The 10,163-nt window shown below is 35.6% G+C and overlaps 1 long non-coding RNA gene across 1 annotated transcript in view; it reads right to left on the bottom strand.

Annotated features, from left to right (window-relative positions):
• Nucleotides 1-512: 512 nt before the first annotated feature.
• The window catches only part of LOC140848907 (uncharacterized), a 314,939-nt gene continuing 305,288 nt past the window's right edge, over nt 513-10,163 (bottom strand). Inside the window, exon 6 of the long non-coding RNA XR_012130196.1 lies at nt 513-999. This is a non-coding gene — a long non-coding RNA (uncharacterized lncRNA). The remainder of the gene's footprint in view (nt 1,000-10,163) is intronic.

The following is a 10,163-nucleotide window of genomic DNA, read 5'->3' as shown; positions in this document are numbered from 1 at the left end:
CCCCCTGCCATAAAGGAAATTGCTATACTTCCCATATGATAAATGGGTAAAATATACTCTTTATGATAACATTCATGTGGTTGATTATTTCCTAAGAGTGAGAAAGCTTTAAGAAATGTTACATGGGAAATCTGGGTGTTGGGTCCTAAATTAAATTATGTATACACTAGGTTTAATAATAATTAAGTGAATTTTCTCTGTCTTAGAGAAGGAAGAAATACTTAGGAGAAATTCTACCCTTGAAATCGTGCCTTCCTAGTCAAAACAGAAAAACCAGGAGAAAAAAAGTATCATCTTACTAATTAATTAGGTGATAGTGTAGGATGGACACATTGGGGAAACATTGCAAGATTAAGCCTTATTCTGCTAAGGTTTAAAATGCAGACAGATAACTGTAAGTTATGGAATTCAATGACAGATAAGAGAAAGAAAGCAAGGTTGAGCTAGCTCATCTACAAATGAAGAAATAGAAGGCTTCCATAAGCCTTCCATAAATTAAAAAACCCTCATTGGTACTGACCAGCATAGCAATAAGATGGCAGATAATTTTCTAGCAAATATGGTTTACCCTTTAAACCAAGTTCTCCATGGCATTTCCTGTATTCAAAATGATTCCTGTCCTGGGCATATTGCTACTTTGTATTCCTCTTGATATTTTCATTTAAAAGAGAGCTGCTGTGCAAAATAATGTCCTTGTCTGTCCCTTCCTCATACAAACCTCCAATCAAATTTAATAAAGCTAGTTTGATACAATGCCAGCCTACACTTGGTTTACCCTTGGTCGACTTTAATAGGGTCAAAAATATTTTCACATTGGCAGTGTACGCATTAATCATTTTTCCAGAGGATTTAGAAAATTGGAAGAGACAAGGCCAAGCAAAATTTTAAATTAATTGGGCCTACCCCAGCCTTCCAGGGTCACCTTGTGGCAGTTGTCCCACATTTTCCAGGTCACGGAGTTCCTGTGTTTCCTACAGCTGCCATGAGGAGAGATCCATGCTGTGGGCACACAAAGGTGAAAGAATTTCTCTCAGAAAGTGCGAATTTTCCTACGGCAACCACAACAATTGCAGTTTCCAGATTGTCGCCAGACACCAGCCACTTAAATAATGCATGCTCGGCTGACGCCTCCGCTTGTGCATTTTCTAATCGAGTAGTCAGGAAAATTTGCAAACACTCTGTCATTTACCATAAATCCGCTGCCTACTTATAACCACAGAGTAATTAATTTTAGTACTGCTCAGAATTATTAATTTTAGCCAGAAAAATCTGTTTTAACAATTGCTACATCCCCCAATATTTTTCCTACCAATATTCATCAAAAAGGATGAAGCAGTTTTCATACAGCAGATTTATTTGGAGCAATGCTATTGAGAGTCTATATACCAGCAATAACAGAATCCATGCTTCTGGTTCTAATCTATAATCACATGCTCACAGGTGTCTGTCTGACCAGATGAAGACGGCAATATAAAGTAAGGGCTTTCATGGCAGTAGTGATACAGTGGCCCTTAAAGTCTTGCTATGTAAGAGGCAACCCACCTCTGATTGGACCTTCTAAGGTAACATAGTAATGGGCTACACCCTGAGCACAGAAAATATTTTGAGCCTTTGAGAAAATTAGCAAATGTTTTTTACTTCCTTTGATGATCTTGGTATTTGACAAAAAAAAAGAGTTAGAATCTTTACCAAGGATAAAAATAATCTGTAGTGGAATACACAATTATGAATACACTGGTATGAGAATTGCAGCAATCACAAGTATATCTAACATACACAGAATGAAAATTGAGCATTAAATATGGTATATTTCATCTTGGTAAAGCTAAAACTGGCACCCTCTTATTCGATACTAGTTTCCTGCTAAAGCAGCTGCATGATATGTTACAAGAGTGTCCGCATTATAAATATGTAATGAGCATGAGAAAATTGGTACAGCTTTGTTTGACTAATGGCCAGGCCTCTCCCTATCAGTAGCAGCTACATACAGCTTTCACAAGTATTGGCACTTTAACTGCCATGGAAGATTTTGTTTCTGCTTTCCACTGCATGAGCTATCAAGAAAAAAATGAAGGGAAAGTAAACTAACATCTAGAGATGTAAACATGACTCACTGGGAAATCAGACATGGTCAAGTAAACTCCAGGATGTTTGTAGTTATCTGAATCTCAACATCACTGATGGTTCTGAGTACTCTTGTTTTTAACTGTTTTTCCTCTGGCTGCTTCTTCATCCAAGGGCATTGTTATAAAGACCTTTCCCTATTTGATCATGAACATCTGAATGTTGTATAGCAAGGAAAAGATGTCAGTACTCATGACATTCCCTAGTGGAGTGCAAAATGCCTTCACCAAGGCCATGATCAAGTGAAAAGACTAATAAGTTTAAAGCACTGTTGAGGAAAACTGACCTTGTTACCATCTTTGTACTGTACCTTTTCTTTGTGACATAGTAGGGTCATTCTGAGATGACTAGAACTACAGTTATATTTAAAATTTGACATTCCTAAAAAGAGATTGAGTCACAGACACATAGAAAAAGATCATAAACATAGGAAAAATATGTCAGGGGGGGAAATATTTTTCAATAGGATAATCTGCTTGACCTTTAGAACTACTTGGGAACCTTGAGGTGTTTAACACACAACCTTACAGAGAGCTGCACAAGAGCCTAAAACCTTAGCACTCCCTGTGGCCCAGGTTCAGTAGGACTTTCATCACCTGGAATCTGCTAGAAATGCAGTTGCTCGAGCCCCATCCCAACCTAGTGAAATCAGAATCTCATGTTAACAAGATCCAGGAGATTCACATGCACATCAAAGTCTGAGAATCACTGTCTAAAACACAGCTGTGGAAGGTAAAGGCACTTCACAGATATCGCACAAACATTGCTGAGAATCAGCTTTGCACCTCTCCTTTAAGCCATAACTGCATTCCAGGTCTCTGCTTCTTGTTTCCCGTATTCCACACACAAAAATAATACTCCAGACATGAACACAATGAACATAACTACAATAAACTTACTTGCATTTCACATCAGTGGTGGGCCTACTTGAAAGAGGGGAAGTACTGTGTACTTAAAAGTCAAGCAAAGGAGATCAAAAACTAACATCTCGATAGTGCTATTGCAGTTTCTGGGTTTATATTCCATGGACTTCCTCAGCTCTTCTGATACGGCCCTGTGTTTGGAGGGGATAGATTTGGCAAAGCCGCTTCGGGAGCTATCATCTTTTATCTTGGTTACAAAGCAGATCTCTGAATGCTCCTCAACTGATGAAACAAAACCCATCTTGTTTTCCCATCCTTAAATTTTCTGGACTATAGTAAGTGTTCACAGAAAAAAAAAAAGAGAAACGTTCTTTAATCTCCGTGATAAAAAATTCAAACATTGTATAACTAATCCAGAAAAAGAACAGAGTTCAATCTCATTAATTAGTCATTACAAACTACTGCCTTGTACAATAATACCAGTGATTTTTCAAACATAAAATATTAGGGAGTTTTGTTCAGGATATGGAGTTTAGATACAGAACTTTTCAAAACACATGATTTTTTTTGCTGGAAGTATTTGTTACTAAATTGAGCAATCATTGATATATTATGTTGCTCAGTATTACACTTCTCTAATCAACAAACATTTAAACTTTAGTTCATGATATTTTGTTCAAAGCAGCACTATGCTGATCCTCACTATATTTTGACAGCAAACTGAATTCTTGTTCACAAGTATAGGATTTGTTTAGCTCCAGGCATCTGTGTTTGGATTACAAGAATGCTGATTGGTTCATTGCCAGGGGCACCCAAAGGTCAAGCTGTCCTTTAAAAAGTCTCTTTCCCTCTCTCTCCCCTACAGTCTCTCCTTCTTCCTCCCTCCCTCCCTCCCTCCTTCTCTCTCTCTCTCTCTCTCTCTCTCTCTCTCTCTCTCTCTCCACACACACACACACACACACCTCTCTCCACCTCTCCCGCTCTCCTCCCTTGGTCTCCCTTTGTCTTAATCAGAGCTAAAAGATAGAGGGAAAGGCAATTACTTCAAATCATTTAATTCTTTTCCGAGGATATCTTTAAAAGCAGAACTCAGTGTTGGTGTGAGGTCAAGTGGATGTGAGAACAGATCACGCTGGCACACTTCTGACAGGTGACCTGAAACCTTTCAAACTGACATCTGTCACAGAGACAGACACAAGTTTTTTAGCTCGAGAGCTTGTTTTCCTGACATTTCATTTTTCATCAGATTTTGAGAGAAGGGAAAAAAGATGAACTTGAGAAAGCCTTGCCACAGGCAGAAAATAAGACCAGGCTTCCTGCCGTTGCCCAACTCACCTTTAAAGGTCAGAGGTCTAGCAACAGTGAACAAGAAAGATCTCAGTTTGATGTTATTGGATAAAAGGACATGTTAGTACTTTAAATACATTTCTGAGACTTTGCATAACCATTAGGCAGCATTACGAGAGAAATGGAATCAGAGTGAGATTACATATCCATTTTAATTCCCAATTTTAGAATTTAGTCATGGAGTAAATCAAATCCAACCTCACCCATTCATCTGGCACAAAAGATGAGATCCACAGGTGCATGAATTTCCTCATGAATTGAATAATTTCCTGCTCCTATGGTACTGAAATGGCCAGTGAAATTTACAGAAGGTATTGAAAATCTTCCTCTGAACTAGGGGGATTTCTGCCTTAAAACAGGTACATGGTTTATCTTGACTGAAAAATATAAGGAAAATATCTGCTATTGAATAATAGAAAGAAAAAAACTTAGGTTCCAAAAATATCTGGGTACAGTATTGGCTGTACTAAAAGTGTGATCTTCAATAGGTGACATTTGTGTTTCAGTGTTATTACCTGTAAAAATGGGAAAATATCATCTATTTTGTGGCATTCAGTGAAGATGAAATAGGAAAATGTATTTACAGCCAAATATAAAACAGTGTATCAATGAATGGAAACTATATTATGCTCATCTTTTTTTCATTATTATTCCAGTGTTTCACACAGATATTCCTCAACTTACCATGGTGTTCTGTCCTGATAAAACCCATCAAAAATCAAAAATATCATGAGTTGAAATGTACTTAATATACCTCACCTACTGAACATCATCGCTTAGCCTAGCCCACCTCAAACCTGCTCAGAAACACTTACATAAGACTACACTTGGGTAAAATCATCTAACACAAAGCTTATTTTAGAATGAAGTATTGGATATCTCATCTAATTTACTGAAGATGTACTGAAAGTGAGAAACGTGGTTGCACTGGTGCAGAAGGTTTAGTAAGTAGGGTGGTGGTTTGCCTTCGTGATCAGGTGGCTGACTGGGGCCTGTGGCGCTGCCAGCATCAGCAGAGAGGATCGTGCTGCATAACGCTAGCCTGGGAAAAGGTGAAAATTCAAAACTTCAAGTACAGTTTCTACTGAATGAATATTGCTTTCACACCATCATAAGGTTAAAAAATCCTAAGTTGAGCCATCATAAGTAAGTCAGGGACTGTCTGTACAGTACTTGACATGAAAGTTACAATTCAATAAGTGGCACTTAATTTAAAATGAAAGACATTTTCATTTCCTTATTCTTTATTAGTCCTTTCCTTACTATCAAATAACCAAATTTTTAACTGAAGTCAGGAAATTTTTCTCTCAGGAACAGCATTGTTGAAGGTTAGGAAAGGTATTCCTGTAGATTATCTCCAAATACTGAAAAACAATAATTTTGGAATTCACTAAGAGACAAATTAGACCATATAATATTCAAGTCCAAAGAACCAGGCAAATCAAACTTATAGAACAGAATTGTCTATATGTTGTAAAAATGATAGTCACGTATTGTTAACAAGCCAGTGTCTCCTGGAGTATCATCTGAGAAGTTTTCAGCCATAATGCTTTTTGTAGTATAGAGGATACAGAATTTACTTGCTAAGTAATAGGAGCTAAATATCCTGGATCTGGCCAACTAATTATAAAAATCTTGATAAGTACACCATCAAAACAGTCTCAAAATGCTATTTATATATTCTCCTGACAACCGTTATCCACAAAGACAGAACATTGTAGATGTCTTACATATAACATATGATACTCATTATTAAACTGTTCAATAGGTGGAAAGTATATGACAAGGTTAAGACCCTCATGCCTGGAAATCTGGGTAGGACATTTACTCCTATAGGTAAACTGGGGTCCAGAGCTTAATGCCCTATTGATAATCCTATCTTTTAATCTTATTTTTGGTTCTACTTTTTAGCACACTTCACTTTAATGCATGTACATAAGTGAAAGTAATGTGTGAATATTTCATACCAGAAAAATCTAGCAGCATATATTTTACACTATGAAGCAATGAAACATAGTATTCAATACTGTTCTTATTTCAGATATTCAGTTTCTGTTTTTCTCTAAGTAGAATCATAATCATCGTACAGCATATTTCAAGTCTTGGTTTTGAAAAGACACTTCACAAAAGTAGTGAAAATAACTTGGATCAATCTTTAAATCTATTTTTTAACCTCCTTAGGGTGTCCTATGTTGCTATTTTGGAGAAGTTGCCTAGTTTTTATAGTACACAGTGACTCTGTATTATTTTCTTGACATGCCTGAGAAAAACCTTTTTACACAAATTTATTTTACGAGGCATGTTCTGCATACTTTGGATACTCAATAGTTGTTTTGATGATAGTTATTTTGGTACTGATCACAGAAGAAGGCAGCATGAAAATGTTAATCTATACTACCAGGAACCATAAAACTACAGAACCATCCAAAGAACAAATATATAAAAATTTCTTCCAGTAAACTTGTAGTACTTTGGAGATCCCATCAGCCTTACTTGGCATTCTAATTTACTTTTCTTAGATTAATAAATACTTTGTCCTGAATCAAAATTTGTGTCTCTTTTTTGCAATTCTTGACTGGATTTCGAATACTAGGATTTTAAAGGGACAACTACATTTTTATCCTCTCTGAAACTGTGTATGCTCTGATATGTATAAACTGTACATTCCCTCTTCCTTAATATCTATTTATTCACAATTACACAACATTTAGGGACTAGAGTTTACAAGTGCTACTTGATTTCCAAGAATAGGCAGGACCCATTTATGAGAGTTTTAAAGCCATTCTTTTTTCAAAACAAAAAGTTGCATTGTTCGAAGGTCATGCGAACTGAAGTGCCAGAGTTCAATTTCAGTTCAGAAGTACAAATCCAGAGATATGAGTGGGTTTCCAACTTGGTGAAATATTTTAGATTTAGTTTCTGAACTGTAGAAGAGAAATGAAACAAACAAAGTAACACTTCAGAGTCTATGAACAAGCACACATTTCATCAACAGTGTGGCTTTGGACAAGTAGGAAAGGCTATTATGACTTCAAGTTATTTCCTCTTTGCCCCACTCCTTAAGTCAAGAAAGGAGGCTCTACGGACTTGAGCAAGGTCTACATCTGATCTGGAAAACAGACCGTGGCCTGGCCGTTAGAATCTGCCCACCTCTGCGGTACCCCTAGTATGTACACACTGTTCACATGGAGTACGAGACTGTTCCCTCTGCCTTCCCATGAATGTGATGCTGCATGCAACCTGTCTTCAGCCCTCCCTGTGTGCTTTCTTTGCTCCACCTTTGTACTCTGTGTCTGTCTCTGACTTTGCCAAGTAAATGTCCCACTTCAGACATTGTCTTCTTAAAAAGGAGACTTGAGTTTCGTTTTGTTTTCTTTTCTGATTACATCAGCAATACATACTCGTTCATTGGAGATAACTTAGAAAATAACATCCAGGAGCATATTTGCTTCCAGTCATTTTTAACTAAGCCTTGTTTTAAATACATGAAGACATACAAAATATACAATTTTGCAGTCAGCTTTTTTTTTACCATATCGTATGCATTTCCACATCACTATAAAAATTATTTTACTGGCTGTATAACATCCTCTCAATATAATCTCAATGGTATATTTTATGTCCTTTGTCCTTTTATCCACTTAACACTTAGTGAGTTTTTTTGACATTTTTAAATCATTTTATATGTCTTTACAGATTAAAATTTAATCATGTGTTCTATTAAAACCTTCCTAGATTATTACTTGTCTTTTAAATCACTTAAGACATTTTTGATGTGTAGAAGTTTTAAATATTTATGTTGGCAAATATATTGATCTTTCTTTTCCTTATTTTTGCAGTTGCTTTTTCCATTTTATTCTACCTCTGCTTTTTCCCATTGCTCTTAAACGTGCAAGTTTTTCCCCACATAGCAAAAATTTACCTGTATTTTCTCATTTTAAAAAATTAATGTTTAATATTGGTTATTGCTGAAATTAAGTGGTGAGTACTGGAGATTCATTATAGTATTCAACCTACTTTTGTATATGTTTAAAATATCTGTATATATTTCTGTAGTAAAATGAAAAAATAGAAACTGTTCTGATTTCTTTCCATCCCATAGACTTACTCTTGCTAAATTATCTCTCTTCTGGATTCTTGGAGACAGTGCTGACTTGAAGTAGAGTTTAATGAATAATAATGGTATTATGCCAGTTGTTCCCAAAGTTTAGTATCCACAGGAGTCACAGAGTGTTTGTATTGAGATTTTAATTCAAAAGGGCTGTTGTGAGACCTAGGAATTTGCATTTTTAACAAGCCCTAGGAGTGATTATGCTGAGATAGTCTATGGACCACCCTGGAATTGTGTGCATCATATTTTAAAATTAGATGAGCAACTTCAACACATGGTGCTGGAACACTTGAATATCCATATGGAAAAAAAATGAACTTTAATCCATATACAGAAATTAACTTAAAATGGGTCATATAAAATATTAAAAATAAATAGATATCAACCTAAATGTAAAACCCAAAACTATAAAACTTCTAAGAAGAAAACAGGCAAAAATCTTTGTGGTCTTAGGTTATGCAAAGATTTCTTAACTGTGATATCAAAAACATGATCCATAAAATGAAAAACAGATGAATTAGAACTAATCAAGATTTATAACTTCTACCCTTTGAAAGACAATATGATCAGAAAAGAATTAAAAGATAAGTCATAGACTAGCAGAAAATATTTTCAAGTGTGTATCTGGTAAGGTACTTGTATACAGAATATATTATTTTTTAAAACCCTTAAAACTTACTAAAAAATAAACAACCCAATTTAATTATGAACAATATATCTGGAAAGATACATGGCAAGTATGTCACATGAAACACATGTACATGGCAAGTAATCACATGAATCGATGCACAACATCATTAGTCATTAGGAAAATGCAAATAAAAACCACAATGAGATACTGTAGAGTTGCTAAAATTTTAAAAGGCAAACAAGGGTTGACAAGGATTGAAGGAACTGGAACTCACATATGCTGCTGGTATGGATATAAATGATAGAACCACTTTGGAAAGCAATTTGACAGTTACTTAAAAAGTTAAACATATACCTATCCTAGGATACAGCCATTCCATTCTTAAGTATTTATCCATGAGAAATAAAAACATATTTCTATACAAAGACTTGTACCTAAACACTCATAGCAGTTTTACTTATAATAGCTCAAAAATGGAAGTATCCTAAATTCCTATCAACAAGTGAATGAATAAACAAGTTATTGTATATACATACTACTGAAAACTACCCCATCAGTAAAAAGGAATAAACTAGTTATGTGCAAAATGCATGACTCTCAAAAGAATTATTCTGAATAAGGCAAATCAGAAGAGTGCATATCTTATGAATATACTTATGTAAAGTTCTAAACACAAAGGAATCTATAATGATAGAAAGCAGATCGGTGATTGCATAGAGAGGGGAAAGGTGTAGAAGGGAGGAATGACAGAGGGTCATGAGGAAACTTTGGTGGATGAAGGATATTTTTAGTTTCTTGATCATAGCAATAGTTTCATAAGAATAGATATGGCAAAAATAAAATATAAATTTGATTAGAGGTTCTAGAAGATAGTAGTCTAGCTTATTTCCTCTCCCTCCTCCCTCCTTCTGGAGTAACTCAACCTCTTAAGTTGACTGTTGGATTTTGGAGCAAAACCTAATTTTTTTTGTTTCATTTTGTGGTGAGCTCCTGGAAAATAAGTCTGCCTAGAAGGAGCTGCCTCTCTCTTCATTCAGGTTCCCCAAGAAGACTCTGAGATGAAATTTCCTGTGCAGGATTTTTGTTG

This window comes from Manis javanica, chromosome 1 (genome assembly GCF_040802235.1).
Source record: "Manis javanica isolate MJ-LG chromosome 1, MJ_LKY, whole genome shotgun sequence".
In the NCBI taxonomy this organism is placed as follows: Eukaryota; Metazoa; Chordata; class Mammalia; order Pholidota; family Manidae; genus Manis; species Manis javanica.
Note: the sequence above shows the minus strand (reverse complement) of the source record. Positions and strands in the feature narration are given on the sequence as shown.